Source organism: Spermophilus citellus (genome assembly GCF_964194105.1).
Source record: "Spermophilus citellus genome assembly, chromosome: 6".
NCBI classification, from domain to species: domain Eukaryota; kingdom Metazoa; phylum Chordata; class Mammalia; order Rodentia; family Sciuridae; genus Spermophilus; species Spermophilus citellus.
The window spans coordinates 94,850,079-94,873,897 of record NC_138187.1 but is presented as its reverse complement, the minus strand read 5'-3'; the positions used below and the strand labels follow the sequence as shown (position 1 = coordinate 94,873,897).

At 42.9% G+C, this 23,819-nt stretch overlaps 1 protein-coding gene across 5 annotated transcripts in view; it reads right to left on the bottom strand.

Annotated features, from left to right (window-relative positions):
* The window catches only part of DIP2C (disco interacting protein 2 homolog C), a 378,781-nt gene that overhangs the window by 248,620 nt on the left and 106,342 nt on the right, over window positions 1-23,819 (bottom strand). The gene's annotated exons all lie outside the window — the stretch shown is intronic.

Below are 23,819 nucleotides of genomic sequence, written 5' to 3'. Positions count from 1 at the left end.
AACAAATAACCCAATCAACAAATGGGCCAAGGACCTGAACAGACACTTCTCAGGAGGATATACAATCAATCAACAAGTACATGAAAAAATGCTCACCATCTCTAGCAGTCAGAGAAATGCAAATCAAAACCATCCTAAGATACCATCTCACTCCAGTAAGATTAGCAGCCACTATGAAGTCAAACAACAACAAGTGCTGGCGAGGATGTGGAGAAAAGGGTACACTTGTACATTGCTGGTGGGACTGCAAATTGGTGCGGCCAATTTGGAAAGCAGTTTGGAGATTCCTGGGAAAGCTGGGAATGGAACCACCATTTGACCCTGCTATTGCCCTTCTGGGACTATTCCCTGAAGACCTTAAAAGAGCATGCTACAGGGATACTGCCACATCGATGTTCATAGCAGCACAATTCACAATAGCTAGACTGTGGAACCAACCCAGATGCCCTTCAATAGATGAATGGATAAAAAAAATGTGGCATCTATACACAATGGAGTACTATGCAGCAATAAAAAATGACAAAATCATAGAATTTGCAGGGAAATGGATGGCACTAGAGCAGATTATGCTTAGTGAAGCTAGCCAATCCCTAAAAAACAAATACCAAATGTCTTCTTTGATATAATGAGAGCAACTATGAACAGAGCAGGGAGGAAGAGCAGGAAGAAAAGATTAACATTAAACAGAGACATGAGATGGGAGGGAAAGAGAGAGAAAAGGGAAATTGCATGGAAATGAAGGGAGACCCTCATTGCTATACAAAATTACATATAAGAGGTTGTGAGGGGAATGGGAAAATAAACAAGGAGAGAAATGAATTACAGTAGATGGGTAGAGAGAGAAGATGGGAGGGGAAGGGAGGGGGGATAGTAGGGGATAGGAAAGGTAGCAGAATACAACAGTTACTAATAGGGCATTATGTAAAATTGTGGATGTGTAACCGACGTGAGTCTGCAATCTGCATTTGGGGTAAAATTGGGGGTTCATAACCCACTTCAATCTAATGTATGAAATATGATATGCCAAGAGCTTTGTAATGTTGTGAACAACCAATAAAAAAAATAAAAAGAAAATTTAAAAAAAAAAAGTTGGCCTGAGAATCAGTCCTGGTCTTTGCACATATCTCACCCTACCCGACCAGACCTGCACTTCAGGGCTTCTAAGACCTCAATTGTGAGGCTTCTGGCCTTGAGCCTTAGGGGACACCTGTCAGCCTCACTGTTTTTGCTTCTCAAGCTCCTTCCTATAGTCCTGCTACAGAAGCCCATGGAGCACCGACTTTTCAGCTTGTCGTCTACCTGGTAACACGCCACAGCGTTACATACTCCTGGTGCCCAACCTCTAAAGAGCTCTTTTCTGCCTGTTGCATGGTTTTCTTGAAGGTCGCCTCCCTCAGGAGGGACATGGTCTCAATCGTCTCCACTCCCTCTGCAGTGTGGATATGGAAGACGTCCCACTCCAGAGTGGAGAGGCTCCTCAACATCAGGGCTTTTACTACTATGGCACTCACTTAAGAAGTTAGTGGGATTTTTCTTGCCTAGACACCAAATTTCTCTTACAGAGACCACCTAAGACCACCACCTCCACGTCACCAGTGTGGAAGTCCCATCACAGCTAAGCAGCCACTGCAATCTCCATCAGTGGAGGCATCTCTCTTCAGTCTGCTGCACCCCAGGAACCAGGGGGTGCTTCCTGCTGCTGCCTGCAGACCATCCTTACCCGCCAGGTCAAGGGCGTTCCGATTGCTGCCATTAATGGACAATAGGCCAAGAACAGGACAATCAAGACCATGACCATCCTGAAGTAATTTGTAAACCCAGAGTGTTCAGAAGGGCACTTGGCAAAAAACAACTGCTCCAGCATGGCATCTACTGTGTCTCCTGTGACTCAAGGGCCATTTATTGCTTTCCCATGGTTTTCGACAATTATTTCAATAGTTAAGGTCCCTATTTACAAAAGCGGGGTCAGGTGCCGTTTTCTGGTGTTTAGACCAGACCAAGGCTCCTGTAAAGAACCTTCCCTGGGGCTGGGGATGTGGCTCAAGCGGTAGGGTGCTCGCATGGCATGCGTGCGGCCCAGGTTCAATCCTCAGCACCACATACAAACAAAGATGTTGTGTCTGCCAAAAAAATAAATGTTAAAAAATTCTCTCTCTCTCTCTCCCCAAAACAAACAAACAAAAAAACAACTTATTAAAAAAAAAAAAAAAAAAAAAAAAAAAAAAAAAAAGAACCTTCCCTGCTTGCTGTCATCCCAATAAGACAAAACCAAAGCAACTCCTTCCTCCAGAAGATGAAGCTCACTTGAGGGCACCAGGAGTGTGCTGACAAGGCTGCTGTGGATGTTTCTGTATGTGTATTTCAAGAATAAGTTTTCCCATATTTTTATTGGTACATTATACAATAGTTGAATTTATTGTTACATGTTCATAAATGTACACAAGAACTATTAAAGTATTTTCTTGGGCTGGGGTTTTGGCTCAGTGATAAAGTGCTTGCCTGGCACACGTGAAGCAGTGGGTTTGATTCTCAGCACCACATAGTAAAGGTATCGATGTCTATTTCCTCATCACTGAAAACCACATCCTCTTCCCTGCAAGAGAATTTGGAGGAGAAATGATTGGGAGATAGCCTTAGCCTAATCCATGAGTTAATCCCTGATGAGATTGATTAGATTGGTAGGGTACAGCTGGAGGAAAAGGGAGTTGAGGTGTGGCTTTGGTGTATGTATTTGTATCTGGCAAATGGAGTCTGCCTCCCGATCACCATAATGCAAGCCATTTCCCTCTGCCACACTCTCCCACCATGAGGTTCAGCCTCACCTTGAGCCCTGAGGAATGGAGTCGTCCTTCTATGGACCAAGACCTCTGAAACTGAGCCCTCAAATTCTTCCTCCTCTGTAATTGTGCTGGTCAGTCCTTTAGTCACAGCAGCAAAAAGCTGACTAATAATATCCAACTTTGATTCTTTCCCCTCTAAATATGTATACACATATTTATAGCCATGGTTTTAAAATTAGCATTCCCAAAGGGTTTCTAAATTAAAACATCTTCCATTTTGAACATTTACATTTCTCATTGTCAAACACTTCTAACAGGGATTGTTGGACCAGTTTTGAATATTTCCTCATCCTCAACTAGTTTTTCATGTTCTCAAACAATCCACTCTAAAATATTCCAGAAACTGAGTAACAAATTTGAAGATAAACAACCCAGAGCTTTCTAACAAGGCAGATTTAACAGTGATTAAGATAAGGCCATTTAAATGATTAAAACTGAAGCAAGCTTGACTGCTTAAGGATTAAATTCAGCTAAATATTCACAATGAACACCAATTTGCTTGTGACCTTAAAAGTCCACCACCCTGCAGATGGCTCTTTGGGAGACTTTCCTCACCTGAGCCACCTACTGTAGCCTCCTGGCTTCTGTGTGCCTCATTGATGGAGTACTGCCTGATTGTCCACATATCCAGAGACATAACCAGTATTTAAATGCCCATTTAATTCCAGTTCAGATGCCTTAGTGTAATTCAGGTACATGTCACTATGGATAGCGTGCTGGTGACAGTCACACATGACTTCCTGTACAACTTCACAGACTTTGCAAGTTTGTGCCATTTTAAGATCTGTGTGAGGTGTTTTTTGACCAGTCACAGAAAAACAATTCAGTATTCCAAGACTGAGCACAGTACCTGTTTTCATATTCATTCCTTAACTGTACATTTTCCAATATTAGAACACACGTTCCTACCAACAGCAGTTGTATTTCATCATCCATCCCACATACAAAATTAATTGTTCAAACTGGGATCTATCTCCATGATAAGTGATCACACGTCAGGTAAAAGTTGATTTTCTAAAAATTAACAGCCTACTGACATAAGTCAATAGGCCAGATCCAGTCCACCTCATTTTTTTTTTTTCAGCCCACAAGCAAAGAATGGCTCTGTTTTCAAAGGATAAAAGTATTTCCAGGTATGTGAAAAGTACTGAAATCCAAATCTAAGTGAATGAACAAGGAAAAGTCATTCAAAATAGTTTGCCTTAATTCTTGATGAACTCAATTCTAGCACAGCCAATGAGGTTGTTCACTCAAGGAACTGAAGAATTAGCCACTATCAGTGGTCTGAATGGACCAACTAAGAGATAATTTTTCCAAATTTAAGAAGAACTAATTTGGTCCAACCTGAAGTGGAATCCAAGATATACAACCGATGTCCACAAGAAGTGTGGAACAAAGATTTCAGTGAACAAATCCACAAAGCTCAGGAAAACGTCAAATGTTCAAAGGTCCACAACACCCACTGTATTGTTTACTAGAAGGTATTGTGTGGAAAATATTTAATCCCTTCCTATTATTAAAGTATAATAATGACAAGAACATCACTGGTTTTTGTGGAACTAATCGTCTTCAAGTTCCTCGGTCCTCGGTCCATCTTGGACTATCAGCTTCATCTCCACAACCAGATTCCACCAGGCTGGGCTCCCGCATCCCAGAAAGTGGCCTGAAACCATCAAAGTACTACAGATACCACTTTAGGGCTCACCTCAATCATCTCTCCTCTCTTGGCTCACAGTCGTTCACTGCCTGTGTCCAAAGTCTTAACCGTTGTTCCATACACCTTCAGTGTTTTAGTTCTTTTGGGCACAAAGGTAAGTCTGGCTCATCCCTATCTTGGCTGCAGGCTCAAATCTCAAGGAACCAATTAAGACAGTATGTCTCAGTGATTCCGAGCATCAATTATAAAAACCAGAGTGCTCGTGCCCATTTCCCAGTCTGCCACTTGGCCTCAGTCTTCATCTCTTAATAAAATGGGAGTTACCCATAATGCTTTCAAAAATCTGGAGGCAGGTGCTATTGTAAGTCCAAAGCACTTCGAATATAGTGTCTGGTGTGTAATAGCTGCCAGTTAAATAGCCTTTACTTGGACCAAACATGCTTTGGCCACATCTACCCATCTGCTTTTATATATAAAAAAAAAAAACTAGAAAATGGCAAGTATTTTTCCAATCTTGCTTCCTAAAAAACTCAACCAAACAATGGAAGGATTTCTGTCCACCCCCAACACTATCCACTGTGTCCTATTTAAGCAAAAGTGCATTATAACTCAGTTTAATTTCCAACTGTAAACCTTGGCAGGACCAAATTTAGATTTTCCAAGGATGAATAGAAAAGAAGAATGCTGTTTTAGTCTCCTTTCCTGCCATCAACTTCCCTCCTGTCTGAAGAAAACTACAAGCTGTCACCTGCCTCACATATGACAACAGTCCCCAGAAGAAGCATCAACTAGGGAACCCAGGACTAAAGCACTCACCTGGGCAGCTAAGGGTCCTCAAGCCAGGTGCCCAAACCCACCTCAGTCTGCATCAGGACCTGGGAGCCACAGGCAGGCCAGGGTCAGGCCCACTGTCAGACCAAGGGGACATGACTCCGTGTAAAGCATGCTAGTCTTCACACAGGTCTCTAGGTGCGGTGCACAGACTGCCCATCCAGAAGTTTTAGTCAGTGTAGGAAGTGGGTCACACCTCAAAACAAGACAGGTCCCAAGTTCCAAAGCAGCATTACAGATCTCTCCCCATACACGCCAAATCGGAATCCCGACTCAAAAATACTCATTTGCCACAACAGAATGTTAGTCTTCAGCTGTGGCCCAGGAGAGATCTCTTTTCCATCCCAGTTCTTCTTTTTTAAAAAACATATATAAAGGATTAGTAAGTTTTTTCCAATTTTAAAAGGCATTTTCCACAGACTACTAACCTAACTATGCCTAGAATTTAAAACCACAGAATTCACATGTGCTAAAGCAATAAGGTACAAACCTGCTTTTTCCATTTGCCACGTGCAACTCCACTTCAAGTGGCATCAGCTACACTCTGGTTTCCATCTCAAGGAGAGTAGCTCATGGCTCAAGAATAGAAGCATGCATACCAACAGTCATTAAAACTGAGCCGAAAATGGCCAAGAAAGCGTAAACAGAGGAACTGTATGTTCTCCAACACGGCATGCTGCTTACGAGTGTCATGGTGAATGATTTAATAATCGTCATAATGATTCCATAAAACACTGCATCTAGATGAAAAAACTATGCATCAGTATGACCCCACGCCCGGAAAACAGAGCACTCACAGGGCAAGGCTGGTGCCGTGCTTTAGTTTCTCCCCCCACAGGCTCTCTGGCCTCCTTGGTGAAGGACTCCATGCTCCTCCCCAGGGAGATCAGTCTCCAGTTGCATTCGGGACTTTATGACAAACGGGAAAGATTCCAAACTACTTTGGAAAACCAACACTTATGTCCAAGTTAAACACACTTTAAGAAAAACTAAAAATCAACGCATTTGGGACTTTGAAATTAAAATCCTTAAAGGGGAAAAGGTTTACGTCTTGGTTTTTCTGAAGTGCTCTAATAAAAACTTTGATATGTTAAAAATCCTAGCAGTGAATAGCATTTATTCAATGCCTCGTCAGAAAACTTACAAATGTGCTCTCGTTTACAGGTAAATGCGTGTTTCTTTACAAGGCTGTGCTCAGTATCCATTCACACAGAACGTGAGCCATTAGCCAGCAGGAGGCTAGCCCTTCGCTGTTATCGTTGCCTGCTTTTAAATAGCAAAACCCAAAATAAGTATTGTGGGCGCTCCGGCACGGTTGCTATTTTTACAGTTCATTTAGACTCCGAAACTTACACATTTACACATTCAGAAAGCAGGAAACGGAGCTGGTAAGGAGGAGCGGGGAGGTTGGCTCCTCTCCTGCCCTTCCCAGTTGTGCACTCCCCAGGCATCAGCACATGGAGGGCATGTGCCCGTCTTCAAAGCATTTCTGGCTCAGGGTCCTTGAATACCTCACCATAGAGGCAACATCTCTAAAGACACCAGCAGCACCCTGAGTAACTCAAACAGGTAGCAGTGCCCTGTCAGGTGATGGAAACATCCTACACCTAAAGTCATGCCTATTCAACAGAGGATCCTAATCCATGTGTTGATGAGAGCCACATTAGAGACTGCTTTGATATGACAGGCAATATACTACCCAAATCCAAACTGAGACCCGTGCTGGCCCCAACACAAACTCTGGATAAAGTCTCAGGTAAATACTCCATAAGTCATCAAAGGATGACATTCATCTCAGAACTGATGTGTAGTTGTTTAAGTCTTTGATGGCTTATTTCCGTGTACTTAGAATTACTTTCCCTTCGGAGGAATAGGTCAATTCAACAGTTAACACATACCATGCTGTCTCAAGTCTGGACTGGCGTCACCTGAGAGAGAAATGCTCATTTGGTCCCCTTCCTCTGGCTCAAGGACAGTCATCTGTTTTAACCGTTCCCAGGTGAATATGATGCCCTCTGATAATGCCGGTAGAGGGAAGAAACTCCATTAACTGGGCTATTGATTCTCTCAAACACTAAGTCATCCGGCCAATTGTTTTCTACTTGGCATACAAATCTTCATAAATCAATATTAAATGGAGGATAAAGCTTTTGATAGAAGTTTGGGACGTGGGGCTCTGGTCCTAGCTGATCCAGCCCTCAGTAATCCACTTTATCAAGCTTCCAGAGTTACTCAAGGACAATGTTAGGAGGATGGACGGTCATTACTGTTCCACATGATGTTGGAGTCATGATGGTTCTCTGCCCTCTACGTTGTTACATGAAACGTCAACCCCGGAGCTACATTTATCCTGGGGGGATGTGGGGGATGTGATGTGGGCACAAGCACCGCAAAAAATCAAGTGACATCTAGGCAGGAAGCAAGCCATGGCCCATGACAATCCAGGGAGCCACTAGGAGGTAGAGCAGTCAACCCAGCCCATACTCCTTAAACAACTTCCACAGTGTGCAATAGGGACTTTTATTTCTCTCCCTATGAGAACTCAAAGGAGTAAGGAAAAGTAATCCATGAAATCATAGCTGCAGTTCTACACTGAGGAAGAGGGTAATTTTCAACATGTTTCCTAGATTCAAGATGGGATCAAAGTTAGACCCATCATACCAGACACTGGATGAGAAGGGTTAAAATTATTTCTTTTAGGAAGAGGAAAAAAGTTCTTCAATCTGGTTCAAGAGTTATGGAGCTACTAGCTTTTCTGCAATTGTATGTCAACCTTGAGCTATCAGACTTCTCTAGAAAATTAGTGAAACCAAAGCCCAGGGCCTAGGGTGTGTTGTACTTTGCCTTACACAAGAATTGGCGGCAGTAGCATCACCTGTGTCTGCCAACATGCCAGGTCATACAGAAAGGGAAGAGCCATCCAAAAACGAAGTGAGGTGTGTCCACAGAACTGGCTTTCACAGTGTGAAAAATGGTCTAGCTCAAAATCACATGCAAAACAAACCAGAGCTTGATGTGGCCTCTCAAAGTCTTTGGTTGTGATTAACAGCTAAATGAGATTAGTTCGTTTCATTATTTAAAAAAAAAAAAAAACCCACTATATAGTCACTTCAACTTATTTACTGTTGTAAAATAGAGGGGACTATTTCATCACAACTGTAAGCTTTGGCCATCATCATCCAACACACATCCCCTGCTTCACACAAGAGCTATCCTCAGGGTTCCTGTCTGACAGCCCGTCAGGAAGCCTGGGCTGGGAGATAGGAACCCTTGCCCTGCCCCTGAACACAGGGTGTGGCAGGGTAGGAGTCAACAGAAATAAGCAAACCAAGCTCGGCCTAGTCTGCTTTAGCACTGTTCTTCTAGACTTAATTTTAGAGCAATCTGGCTTCATCTTTTTAGACCCATAAGTCTAAACATTTTGGTAGCTGCAGACATACAGTTTCTGGATCCAGGTCCCTCCTGTTCTTCCCCCGTCTGACCCTCATTTCAGCATCGCAATAGCTCGTGCCTGTATTGTTTCTATCTCCCCTCAGTGCCAAGGGACTCAGTACACTGTGGCCTGTGGTGTACCTAAGCCCAGAACTGCATACTCCTGGAGACGCCTACTGCACCAGAGGAGCCCACACCGCTTGACCTGGCTCTGCATGGCTCCCTCATTCAGACCAATCTACTGTCGGCATCAACACCTATCATTTACTAAGATTATGATTGACAGGAAGGGGAGGAAAAAGACATTCTGCATATATCTAATCTTCACCCAAAAAAAAAAAAGGCACACAACATTGTTATACACAAAAATAGTCAGAATAAAAGTAAACAGTTTGGAAAAGGCCAAGTCCCCAGCATGACACTATCAAGGCCTGAAAAGGCCACTCTGACTCCAAGGCATCGGCAGTAATGACCGCCCTAACGTCCAGTGTGCACCTGACCCTCAGGCCAACCTGAATTACTACCACTCCCCAAAGTCAGCCTATGTCTCCCTACTTCTGCCATCTTTTCTCCACGGTCTCAGCAAGCACCTTCTTCTACCTACCGTCACCTTGCTGCCTTGAGTAACCACTTGATGGAGAGGCCTCTGACACGCGGCAGCAGCGCCTCCCCACTACACACGTGAGGCCTGCGCTCTCCTCGCTGTGTGGGGTCCCATGTGTCTATTGAGTCACCCAGCCTAGGGGAGTCTTGAAACTAGGACCCGTCTATATAAAGTCATATGCTCCGAGCACCAGGACACTTCCCTGCACACACCAAGGTCAATTATCTATTGGATTCACATCAGCAAAACATTTCCTTTCAAAGAAAAACAGGAATTTAGTAATGAAATTGCCCTGGCCATTTGAAATGTTTATGGCATCATAATAAAAACACCTATCCTTGTTTACCTTCGATAAGAGGCTCCTGTTTCCTCGCTACCAAGACTTCCATGAAATACAGGCCTGGTACATGCTTCAGTTCTCCACGAGGTGCAGCCTGGCCACAGGGGACCAGCACCAGCCCAGCTGACACTCAGGAGCGTCCCACCCACTGGAGAAGCTAAAAGCAGCTGGTCACTTCTAGTGACAGGGATGTTAATGCCATACAGAGAAGTCACTCAATAAAGGTAAACATCACAAAATAAAGAGAACCTGAAGGGAGGAGTGCTTCTCTTTCTGATCTGATGTAACAAATGAGAGCTGTCAAAACCACCTCCTCAGTGTGACAGATATACACACATCCATCTCACAGCAGTCACCCAGCAACAAGAACGCATCAGCATCATCCTCCCTGAACCTCCAATGGTTTGTCATCACAGTTGGAAGGGCAAGCTCCACAGCCTACCAACTGCCCATTGCTCCTGTCTGTCCCTCTTCCCACTTTTCCGTTCCACTGTCCTTTGCTCTTCCCGTCTGCTTTTCCATTCCCCTCCCCTCGCTGTTCCTCAACTTTCCTGGGACCTACTGAATTATTTTCAGGCCACTGGTAGGATTTGTTGTGTTTTCATTGTATTTACTCTTAAGATGAGCAAGCCTCAGACCATCTGGGTGACCACTGTGAGATCAGCCACTGCCTGTGCATTCCACATCCATGTGTGAACCAAGCCACATGGCCTTGACCAAGGTATAAAGGGGACACATAGGGAAGCACCCAGTGAAGGCCAATGATGTCCTGGCCAGCTGTAGAAAAAGGCTTCCTACTATTTCAATGCAGAAGACTGGCCTGAGAACCAAGCCTTCTCACAGCCCTGGGTGCACACAGATGGCTAGATTCAGCAAGACAGTTAACGTTAACCTGAATTGAGTTCATTATGTAACTTATAAATTGCTTTAGATCTGTAGTTAAAGAACTGTATGCATTCTGGAATATGTTCTTGGTTTTTTAATTTGCTAATCTAAGAAACAATTATTGAGATCAACCAAGACTGTTTTCCTCTTTGAACGAATCCTTCTGGGACACATCCAAGAAACAGCCTTCCACCATGGTCATCCTGGTGACAATAGTGGGGACTCATCAGAATATAGGCAGTCACAGCCCTTGACCTCTCGCCCACATACAACAGGGTTTCAGGGACAAAAGGAGTCAACCTACCCCTGGTAGGAAGTACAGCAGGTTTTATGCCCTAAATATTCTGTGCACACTAAACATCTGTTTCCTCTAGTTCATCTGCTTTTATACTACAGTTAGCTGTGTACCTTTCATAAAAGTCCTCAACCCCTGGGCAAGGGATTGCATCTTTTCACCTTTGGGTTCACATTCTGCTAGCACAGGGCTTTGGAAAGAGAAAAGCATAATGAAGATGCTTTCTCATTTCTTCTACACCCTTCCAACAACAAAAATTACCAGCTTCTTACTTGGCCTTTCAAGACAACGATGTTCCCCTATTCATCATTTTTTTCAAGTGCTTATTTACGAAGAATGAGTTTAAATGGATACAGTATACATACTCCAACATGCAGACCATGCTTTACAATAGATTGAATTTACAAACTGCCAAGGTCAAAATTTCCAGTAATACTCAAGACAAACTGAAACGGAACTTTAGTATAACCTCTACTTAGCTGTCATAATATGCATGTTTTCCATCAAAATCCAAGATGTCTACAGGCCAGATTTAAATGCACACACTACATGACAGACTCCCTGTGAGAGCAAAAGCTCCTTCAGGGACTACCAGAAAAACCTATAAAGGCCCACCTCCCTCCAACACCACAGTGGGATTTGAGAATCTGTTTTCTACACTGTTCAACTAAATGAGTAGCTGAAAGGACTTAATTTAGAGACATGAGACATCTTGACTTTCTAAATAGCATAGCGTAAAACCCCAGTAATGAATAAGGCAATGAATGTTTCTAGTTAACACAATCATCCCATAAATGGAAGGTAATTTGAAGCACATACATTTTAATAACATAAGTCTTGAAGTTATTACTGTTATCAAAAGGACCATCTGATGGGAAAAACCAAAGACATGTAACTCATATTCAAGGAAATGCAATCATTCATTCCAACTTTTAACAGCCACATTTTAAAGTAAAATCTACTTGCTCCCAACATGAACCAACAACACAATGGTGAAAAAGAATGATCAATGAGAAAAACTTCAGTACTAATCAAAGACTAAAACCTAATTAAATTTCACTACTCTAGGTGACGGCAGCTGCACAATTCACCCACACTTCCCATTAATGATTAAGTACATCAGCGTCTAGGAGGCACTTGTTTTGGAAGAAACATCCCAAGTATCTCTAGAGAACTATAAAGTGCTTTCCCACATCACAAAACTTGCAGCTGAAATGCCAAGAATAAAAAACTACACTTTATTCATGGAAGTAGTGTTCTTAAATTCCCACCAAAGCAAGGCTGCCGGCAGACAGCACCACAAGACTCACCCTACCGAGTGCCTTCAGACAACTGCCTTCAATTTTTGATTCATTATGAGTGGCCTCCTGACAGTAATCTCTCAGTGTGGACATTTCATTCCACCTTCCACTCAAACCAAGGGTCTTGCAGAGGAGTCCAAGAAAATAGCACAGCACATTGAAGTAATCGTTAATGCTTTTCCTATACAACGTCATGCTATAATGCATTTTGTTAAATAAACTAAGGTTAAACCTTTATATGAGTGAAGAGATTATTCCATTTAGCAATAAGCCTTTTATACACAAATAGCTGTAACATGCTATCAATCAAAGATTTTGCACAATTCACAGGTTGTCAAATATAATCCCACCACTGTTTTCCACAACTAAATCCCAAATAGTTAACTTTTCATAAATGAAATGCAGTTCCCTATTCCGTTACTTTCTGCACACAAATACAAAGGAAGTTCAGTGGAATATGCTTAGACAGTATTTCAAATAGCAACAGTGTTGACAGTCTACTCCTCAGGTAACAACCTCACATGACATGAGAAAAACTGAAGTAAACCCAAGTATCCTGACCCAAACACAACCTTGTTAACTGAGAAACAGGAAGGAAAAGAAAGGCACGAGTGACCACATCCAGAGCATCCAGACAGGCTCAATCCAGAAAAGGACAGCAAACTTTTGTTTTAATTTTTTAATACCTTTGATTATGTTTAATTGGTGCTCAGAATCAAACCCAGTGCCTCACGTGCTAGGCAAGTGCTCTACCACTGAGCCATAACTCCAGCACCTGTTTTGTCTTGATGGGAAAACCAACACATTAAAGTTTAAAAAAAAAAAAAAGAAAGAAAGAAAAGAAAAATTTGTCCCAATATTAACCTTAAGTTGACACACAAAACAGTCACAACCATGGAGGTTCATACACAGGCTCTGAAACATCAGTGAGATAGTACATACTTTGGGGGAACCCTCAAAGCTACAGATATCTTAGACTTTCTGTGATAGAGAGTTTATTCAGAAGCATCCTCGCTGGATCACGTCTCAACATCCAAAGTTCTCTATTACAGATTGGATGTGCTGGTCTGTTCAGGATTCTGTACCAGAATGCCTAAGCCCATGAAGTGTTTTCAATCATGGAAGTTAGCAAGCCCAGGATCAACATGCCTGCACATCCAGGGTCCTTGAGGGCTACTGACCACTTCCTCATGACAGGTACACTTCCCAGAGAGCTGCAGCTCTTCATCTGTTACTCCGGGTCTTAGGTGTCAATGAATTTGAGTGACGTATTCAGACTACAGCTTTAGCTTAGTATTTGTCACAAAAGGGAGCCATAAAGTTCACTAAGTTCTGCATGCTATTTCTGTGTGTTCATCAGTCTGAACAAGCTCCACAGATGAAAGAGACTGTAGAGAACCAGGCTGAAGCTGAGTGTTCCTATTAGTGTTCAGTTTATTGCATGTGGCTCGAAGGAGAAGTTCGGAATGAAAGGGACATGCTTTCATTCTGTAATGTGTTTAGCTTTATCTTGTGAAGACCACATGCAAACCAAAACTCTAAGACACAATGATGCAAACTAATTAGAAATTCATAGAATTCCTTAAAATAACACTAAATTTGAGTCTAATAAGCACAAACACTTGATGAGCAAAGCCCTTTGGGATTACTTTTATGAAAAGGCAAATTCTCATCTGAAGGTCATATTAACTGATGTTTTTAAATATCAGCAATAATCAGCACTACAACTGATATTTTCTTTGCGCTGGTCAAGGCAGCCATGTTTGAAAAAAAAGGAAAATTTAGTGTTGTATTTTACCGGGAGCACAGTAGAGGGGATGGAGCCAGAAACAAAGTATTTCTACCACTATTCCAGGTCAATCCCTGCCCCACTCCACCAAAAAAAAACAAAAAACAAAAACAAAACAAAACAAAAACACCACCCACACACCCCACACAAGTCTGGCTATTTAAAACAGTGAATGTTCCTTAAGGAAAAATGGACGTTTCTGAAGTGAAAGTCTCTTATCCTCTAGGCACGTTACATCCTTCACAAAATAGTGATCATCAAAAACCAAAACATAACACATACCTTGAAATCTGAGATGAGGCGGCAGAAAAGTTCAAGTATGAACAGCAAAACTGTTTCCAGAGGAATAATGCAGAGGCCAACATGCGTGAAGGGCTCACCAGCACCTCCCATAGACTAGGCCAAGAGATGCTTCTCCAGGATGGCAGGCTCCCTCCAATCTCACAAGGAAAAGCAAGCAAGCGTGGCTTCCAGCAGACTGTGTCCATGGAGAACTCAATTTAAGGTCACCTCCAGAAGGGAGACAGGTGAACACAACCTGGTTTGACCCACTCCTCTATTCCAACAATCTCCCAGTCAGCACATCCTGTCTTTTTACTTCCCTCCCCTAACTCGGTGTTATTTTTGGAAGCTGGTTGTACCCATTTCTACCACTGCTCCTGAGGCCTGAGCCTGCTGCCATAAAGTGTGAGGGCTTCAGAATTCACATTGCCCCCCAAAATTAGTATAGATTGTAAGCATGATGGTGTAGGGTTGTGAACCAAGATTCTTCATCACTGTTAATCCTAATCCAGGTTTGTCTGCATCTAGAAGAATGTTAAGCACCCAGTGTTCATAGATGAGCTCTTTTTCTGGGACTTCCAAACTGCTACACAAGGATCATGAGCCCCAGTAATGTAAAATAAAAGCTGATCCAAATTCTCCGCCTTTGATGTCACATGTTGGTATTAAGCATTTTTAATAATAATTAACTCTAGCAATTGCCTGTATTAAAATGTGACATTTAGAAAGTGGTTTGAGACACAAGAATGTGCATGACAAGCCTGGAGTAGACCTCAAGATGGCCATGAAGACCTACAAGTCTCTACCCTCTTAGCCTCAGTCTTCTCATCTATCATTTCTTCAATGGCAACACCCTCAGAGCTGAGAATTACCTAGCTTCCTGCCTAGTAAGAACCTGGATAGATGTTCATTTTGGTTCTTTTTCCTCAGTGTAATAAAACCTGAGGCTCTTGAGAATGAAAAGATATTTTAGTATACAATGCCAGAAATAGACCAGTCTCCAGCTGATGTCCACATTCTGTTCACTTGTGTTTATTAAGTTCATTATCTGATACTTGACCCTCCCCCCCCCACTATGGTTTGGTTTCCAACATTGCTCATGTTTAAGTTTGAATGCTATAGCAACTTGAGTGTGCCCAAAAGCAGAATAAAATTTTCATAGATGAACAAATATCAATAAGGATGTGTTCTATAGCATTTAATAATCCACTTACAGTGTAAACTTGAGCCACTTTTTAACAGTATTGGTATATAACAGCCTCCAGTGACAGATGACGAGATTTAGAACAGTTTATCACCATGCTTTACTGATCAGCAATACTTTAGATAAAAAAAAGTCAGAACTTTCACTAGGGATACAAAAGTAAATTTGAAAAATGAATCACTAGAGAGTCATTTCCTAGGCGGCTGTGATAGCTGGAACACACATTGCTCATCTGACTTCAAGTTCTTAGCGTGCAGGGGTAGCAGGGTTTTCCGGGGTCAAGAGCCCCATGTTCAACTTTGTACACAGATAACACTACAGCACAGAGTAAGAATTCTACGTTTATCAAAGGGACAAGTGACCAGATGGAGTTTGAGGCTCTAACAGTCCTGTTGCTCTTCTAAAGTAGCTAACAAATCCCCCGCCTTCAATGTAGTTAAATCTACATACCGATTTTCTTTTGAAAATGAAAAGAACCCCAAAAGGCAGCAAAGTCTGAGAAGTTTACAGCCACATGAAAGACTGAACTTGGCTGAGACTAAGTTCAGAGATTTTTGTTTTTAAGCACTGAGGAAATAATTAATAGAGTTTTAAAAAGTTGTGAGCGCTTCTTTCTCCAAGGTGGAACCTGAAATTTACCTTTCAGATGGACCAGAATATTCTAACTGTAATCCATCAGAAGTGAAATTGTTAAGATGAAGAACCAAAAGTAACTTAAAATCCAAAGCTAACTATAGGACAAGTAATCATAGGCCTGAGGTAGCTTACTCTCAAATCCCAATTTTGGAAAATGTTTTTACACCAAGCTCTCAACTCCTCTTTTCATTTAAAGGCACTCTCCTCGGTCTACATTTCTTCCCTAATCCTTCAAACTGTACCTGGAAATGGACTTGCACACCATTTTCAATTACAACGGCTGGCAATACTACATTTTCTTCCAACTGTACACACTAGCAATATTCGTGGGATTTTCCAGGGGCCGACAGGAGAGCCAACACTTTCCTGACCAATGGCAACCTCCCATTGATTAAGTGGCCATGGAAGGTAGCCAGTACATGAATATAACGCCAGTTTCCCTTCCTTCCATGAATCCCTCACCACTGTTGCTTCAGTTCCCTTGCTTATCTGGGGTTAAAATCCACACCAGCGCCATCACGATCAAGTGAACACATGGTCACGAAATAACGGTTCCCGCCTCATTGCAAAATCCAGTAACTTGCCAAATGTCATGAATCCAGGTGGCATGTGGCTGGATTCCTGCTGTCACTAGGAAGGGTGTGCACATCCATCCATGCAGTGTAGATATAGCGGTGCAGAGTAGAGATACTCACGAAATGGTACCCACAGCCGGTGAAGTATGCACACATGTACACGGACAGACCTTCACACGGCTCAGACATTTCTACAATGTCCCACCTGGAGAGCTGTCAGCATCACCCTCCAGCACTCCAGAGGGCGGCTCTCAGTTCTACAAAGTGAATCCCCCATGCCTGCAACTAGAACAACATTTAAGCTTTTTTTTTTTAACCTTTATTTTTATATGGTGTCAAGGATGGAACCCAGTGCCTCACACGTGCTAGGCAAGCGCTCTACCACTGAGCGACAATCCCTATACTTTCTCTAGATGCTTTTCATACTTTGAAGCTGCAAAAGGGAAGGCAAGAATAACGACGGAAACCACCTCCCCTAGGGAGCAATTTCAGATTTGCACCAAAAGCCTCAAAAAATAACCTGCCTACTTCAGTCCAATTATTATACTCATTTTTATCATGAACAAATCGCCTAGCAACAGCAAAACACCTATACTTTAAGCAGGATGTTCCAGGCAGGCTGGAGAAGTGCAGGGACGGCGAGTACCTCACAGGCTGAAGACCGAACGAACACAAAACCATACGTATCCTCAGCTTCATAAAATTGCAATCTAACTTCAGAGGTCCTGTTTTAGAGATTTCTTCATGGGAGCAACCCCTTAGCCCTTCACCCACCATCTTCTCAGCTACCACCTGACCTCAGATGATGAAGTCAATCACCCACTAACCCAAGGTAAGCAACTTCATTTTAAAAAATGCATCCTTGTGCCATTGATACAATCAGGTGCATTAATTAGCAGTCAGTTTAACTGCAAAGTTAGGTACAAGCAACATATTTTCAACAGTAACAGCGGGTGTGGCCTCTTTAGTCACATTTCCCTGAAAGTACACAAACATGAAGGTGTTACTCTTGGTAGTAAAAGTATTAGCACAACGTCTATCTGGGAATAACATGGAATAAATAATCCCAAGGAGGCAGGTTAGCACCTACACAAGATGAATGGCAATGTTTTCACCTTAGGGCACTTTGCAAATTTAGTGACATTCCCTTAAGTTGCAAACTCTTCTAGGACATTTTAAATAATCAGATTCCAATATACATACAACTTAAGTTGGGAAGGTGTATGCAGCTCAGAGGTAGAAAGCACATGCTATGGAGAAGCAGGGCCGGGGCAGAAGCCAGCTCTGCCACTGCAGAGCTGTATGGTGTTGGACAAATTCACTAGCTTCTCTCTAACCTCCATTTTTTATGGAAGCGTAATGGGGTAACATCTATTTCAGGGCTCTGTTCTTAATATTGAGCTTTAATATATGCACAATGCATAGTTCACTGCTGACCCCTGCCCCCAGTCAGTCCTCAGTAGATGGAGGCATTTTCTACTATCATAGAAATTAGTTGAAAAAACAACAAAATTGAAAAGTAATGTCACAAACCAAAACCAGACCCTTCAGGAACCACCACAGCCAGATGCTCCTTCCATGAGGACCACCTGACACACCCTCTGACAAATCAGAACAGCTTAGAACAAGAAGCACAGATATAAAGACTAGAGTGCCAGCAATTGCTGCCATCTTTGTTATAACATTAAAATTGCTAACCTCTGGCCCTCAGCATCTGTCCTGAAAAGAAAAGAGCAGGAAAGGGGAGACTAAACCCTCTGCAGAGGTCTACCACTGCAGATTCACGGGTGCTGGGATGGTTTTGAAATCTTATTAACTTCACACCCACCTCTCACCAAGAATCACCCATTCATCAAGAAAAAGATACATGAACCCTGCTCTACTCAATATTCTACTCAAGAGGGCTATTATTCTCATAAAGCAACAGGAAAGTTATGATGATCTTTAACACACTGTTCTGTGTGTCCTTTAGAAACGTTTTAATCAGGAACATCTTTACCTAGCATCTGACTCTTCAGAAAAATCAGTTGGCAGCTTCCAGTTCTCAGTCTGCAACCTGACCCTTATTCAAGCATACTCCCTTTCCAGTAGGACAAGCCAGGGTCAAGTTTGGCTTTGCCTCATAGAATACAAAAAACAAGGACAAAACAAATTGACTCTTGACACCAAAGAACTACCAAGTTATTTTGGAGAGTTTCTCCCAGCCTTGATAAAACAATCACTATACCCAATGCCACTTGCCTTCAAATCACCAGCTAGCTAAAGGCAGGTTGCTCTGACCTGGGCCTTTCTGAACTCCACTACCTTCACTTAGAGTATCTGAGGGACAGTCATCCTTGTAAAACACAAAACACACTTTAGAATACACAAATGGAAGCTTTTGCAAAGATTTCCCACCCCCTTCCAAGAAAGGCTGCTTAGGGGTTAAAAGAAAGTGAAGGCCAGAATATAAAGAGCTTTTATACAATCCCCCACTTGAGAGGAACAGGAGGGAGGACCAAGAAAGGAGTAAGGGAGTGTGGGAGAGGTGATGGGCCCCACGCTGGGCTCAGAATAGAGTCAGGCACATGTCCTCAGATGGTCTCTGCTGTGAGACATGGAGGGCCGCCTAGCTAATGACAGTGACCATCCCAGGAGGCACGTGGTGCCTCCTCCATCTGCACAGAGACCTCCTCTGCTCTGCAGAGGCAGCAGCAGAGACATCTCCCTCCAGGTCTGCAAGTCCACAATCACAGCTTTGGAGTCTTGATCCTTACCAGAATCAAGAATTCAAATGGACAAAAAGCCAGGGTAGCAGGACATGGGGGCTGTGGAGAAGAGAGGTCATCCCGGCCCCACAGACCCCAAGGGTCAATGGTGTTGTGGTCAGTGGAAGAGTCACTCCTGTGTTGTGGCTCAAAGGTCTCAACAAGCCTGTCAGAGGGGCTCCCACATGTGTGTACACACAGATGTCTACGCACTCATCGACTGCACACGTGTGCATACACTCACCACGCCCTCAGCACACACAGGACAAACCACACCCTCAGCACAGTTGTATACACACCCCTCGGTCTAGAGGTGAACAACTCCACTGCAAGTGTTGCTTTCTTTATTGTTTGTTGTGTCATGTCAACGAGCCCTACACTGGTGGAGGGCACCTTTGACGCAGAACTGATCACAAGTCAGGTTTCCTCTGGCCATTGTCATCTCTTATAAACCACCTCCCTCCTTGGTGGCAAGCTGGGCAGAGACTGGAAATACTTTCCCTGAGCTTTCCTTCCTCAGGTGCAATTCAGGTACGTCAAGGTCTCACCTTCCCCTGGAGGGACAGGAGGTAGCAGGGAAGAGGACAGCCCAGCTATCCTAAAGAAGAGCCAACAGCTCGACATTTCTGGGGGTGAACGGTTGAACTCAAAGGGGAGCTCCACTCCTGCATGGCGCGCAGGTCACCAAACCCCTAGCAGTCTGGCCCAGCAGCAGCGCCTACTGTGAGGGTCGAGCAAGACTCACCCTGGAGGAGCTGCCAGTGTATAGCCGCTAAAACTCAACTTTAAATACAATCCATTACCCTGATATGGGTGCCCTGCAGTTCCTGTGTCTTAGAGACTTTCTACCACCTAAAATAGGGCCATATTCTAAGCTAACAGTGGGTGACCACTCAGATTCAGCAGTCCTGTGAGGTGGGTGTTGATACACACAACTTCAAGCTGAGAAAGACATGCCGAGAGTGGAGGACTTAGGGTCCAGGGCTGGCAGGAGTGGGGGTGTTGAACCCCATTCCACCTCACAGTGATACCCTTACTAGGAAACAGGCGACTCCTTCCTGCTCCTGTCCTTGGCTTTGCACCACCTCCTGACAACTGAACATTGTGGCTTTGTAGTTTGCAAGTAGTCTAACAAAAAAAAAAAATCAGGTAATATAGAATTCTGAAAGATTTAACATGTTATGAAATGGTTAATTAAAAAGAAAATCAAGCTATGAAATCCATATTGAAATCAAAATTATTATCACAAAGGAAGTTTTTATTTGAAGTGGAAAATATATCCTCTCTTAAGACTATTATCCAGAAACTAGCTCTCCTAAGTTAATGCTGATCGCACGTGCTGAATTATAAACAATCATCTCAGACTTGAACATGAAACCATTAGCTGAAACCACAGCTAGTGCAATGCAAGTTCTACTGCAATAATGAAAGGGAAACTTGAGCCAATTTTAATTGGGGCTCAACACTAATTTGCCTGGAAGTTTCCTGGTAGTTTTTCTCCCACGTACAATATTCAGAAAAACACATCCTATCTTAAATACAAGCTATTGGAGCTTTGTAATAAAGGACTGACAATAGGAGTTTACAGAAAGTCTTGGATGTGAATCTCTTTGAGAATGACTTTTCTGAATAACTATGCTAATATTCAGAAAGTGTAGAAATGAAACCTGATGAAGAAGTAGGTTAAAAAACAATAACAAGTATCTTAAGATTTCCTTGAAAATATCAGAAAGGAATTCCATTGGTTTTGTACCACTTTACAGAAAACTTACTATAACCTACAAAGTAAAACTGGTATCTCAAATCAGGTTTTACCAAGTGGCTCTATAGGTTCCAGTTCCATTACGGTATCTCTAGATTTAAAGTATGAGCCACAGCCAACTACTCAGTTTTGCCAGTATATACCCAACACTGACCAAAGAAAAAAGCACTGGGCAAATGTGTTTTAGGGTAGGGAGCTCTCTGCACATCAAGTGTTTCTTAAGAAATGTTTCACCTGAATTTCCCGGTGTATGAGTGCCTGATGTACTTCTCCATTTCTACAAGGCATGGTAAGCCTACTTCATTCTATTGTTAGAAAGCCATGTGTAGAAGAAACCAGAGCACAGTCGATCTGACCAGACTCTGGCATACGCATTCCATGAGGGACTCAACACGACATTCATGGACTCGAAGCAGCCTAGCTCTCCATCAGCTGGGCCAGTTCCTAGGCTTGTCCTAAAAGCGCTAGTCCCTTTCTTCATTCTACTCCAATTGGGGGGGAGGGTTAATCCCAAGTCCACCATTCATGTTCTATTTCCATTCTGCATGGGCAAACGGGCTCAGAAGGGACCAGCCAGCTCACCTGAGCTCCATGTTAAATGACTGGGGTGCTCTGACCCTATGCATTCCTGCTTCATCACCAAATCTGAGCAATAGCTCTCCACAGTGAAGGATGCACTGTTCCTGCCTTTACATTTTATTGCAGATTTTCAAGATCTGTTAAGTCTTGCTGTCTCTAAGTGATCACCTTATAAATTCTAATTCTGGCACACTCAGGAAATGGCAATAATCCCCATTTTCTTTCACCTTCTAAGAGATTCCAATTCCAATAAGAATTGATATACCACAAGTTAGGACTTGTTTTGCTCCAATTTTCAGGAGTTTCAAAGGGATTTGTTTTAATTGAAAAGTTTTCCTGCTACTGCTTTATCACAGCTTAGTTAAAAAGTACCAAAAAAAATTACTAGTCTCATAAAAGTAGTGAAACCGTAAAGCAAATTAAATAGGTGTTTACTACCAATCTGGAACAAATGGGCACTCTTCATAGGCAGAAGACTATTTGCTAGAATGCCTTGAGCCTCTTTAACGTGTCTTGGGGCCACTGCAATCTCAACCAAAAAAATTGCATTTCCTGAATGAGCTACTTGAAATCTCAGAACCTTAGAACTCTGCACCAAGTGTCAGAAGCCTACAAGCAGCACCTGGGAGCTACAAGGGATGTCTGTGAGGGGAGGCTCTGCTCTGGCACCTTGTGGAGAGCACATTCAATCTGAGGCTTCCCCCAACACTTCTGTCCAAAGTCCCACATCCAGAGGGAAGGTCAGGTCCTCCTAGCTTCACGGTTTGACATACTGCTAAAAAGCAATGAGTCGTGTGTCTCCCCCACCCAGACCCCCCTGCCGCTGTGCTCTGGGGAGGGAGATTGTTTATCCTTCACAGTTCTGACAAATCCTTTAGCTTTCCTAACCAGACAGGCTGTCACCACCGCCTCCCATCCACCAGAGCAAGACGACCCCCAAGCCTCTGCGATTTACTGGGCAGGAAGAGAAACACCTACAACACTCACAAAGCAGTCTCACCTCGGTATTTCCCACCCTTTGTAATCCTTAGAATTGGATGAGCAGCAGAGTGTGTGAGCTCAGACCAGGGTGCACTTCCAGAGAAGGACAATTTCCCCAAACGTACCTCCTGTGGTTTGTGTAACAGGCACTTTTATTTGAAAAGCACAGGCTGACCCAGTGCCCTTCACTGTGCCGCCGCTTAGCTACAAGTGGCCCATCCCACCCGTTGTTCTTAGAAGCCTTTAAACCCCATCGCCTACTAGCCACCTGGCAAACACTGCCCCTGCACCTGTGCATTGTTCCAAGTGTTAGAGTAGTCTGTACATTTCTTACCCGAGTACTTCCTATTCCATCTCCTTCACACGTAAGCCTGGCAGTCTATTAAATATATTTTATGACCAATTCAAACAGGAGAAACACATGTTATCTCTGAATCAAAGTCAGAATGCTTATGTAATAAACATCAAGTATGTGCAGGGCCAAGCATATGGTTTAATTCTTGACACAAGCTTTTATATTTTCACTGCATTCAAAGCTCCTTCTAACCATCTCAGATTCCCACAGAACTCAAACTGTTTCTCTGCTTCCCACTCAAAGCCTGTAGCCCCTTACTTGTAACTATAAAGTAATTACTGTAACCAACGGAAGGGCTGGACACTCACAGAAGGAACAGCCTTGTCTAAAAGTTATCAGACACAAAAGCAGATAGAAAAAAGCAGAAAGCAGAGGACTAAGTCCTTTAATCAGTCTCTTCTACCCAACATCAGCACCAGTCTTCAGAGCTCAGGAAATAGCAAGCTAGAAGGTAGTTTCCAAATATTTATGCTTCCACTTCAGGAGTAGCTTCCTAAAATCTAAAACTCCCAAAGAGAACATATGCCAAAATGTATTCAACCCATTAATGAGGATCAACAGGTGGTATTTGCAATTCAAAAACTATAGAAGGAATTTACAAACCTCTGGAAAAAAAAATAATAGTGGCACTGGGTTGCTAGGTGAGATGTATTATAGGTTAATGTCCTGTAGTGTCCTAGAATCAAGGTATTCTTCTCTATGAGCATAAATTATTTGTATTTCT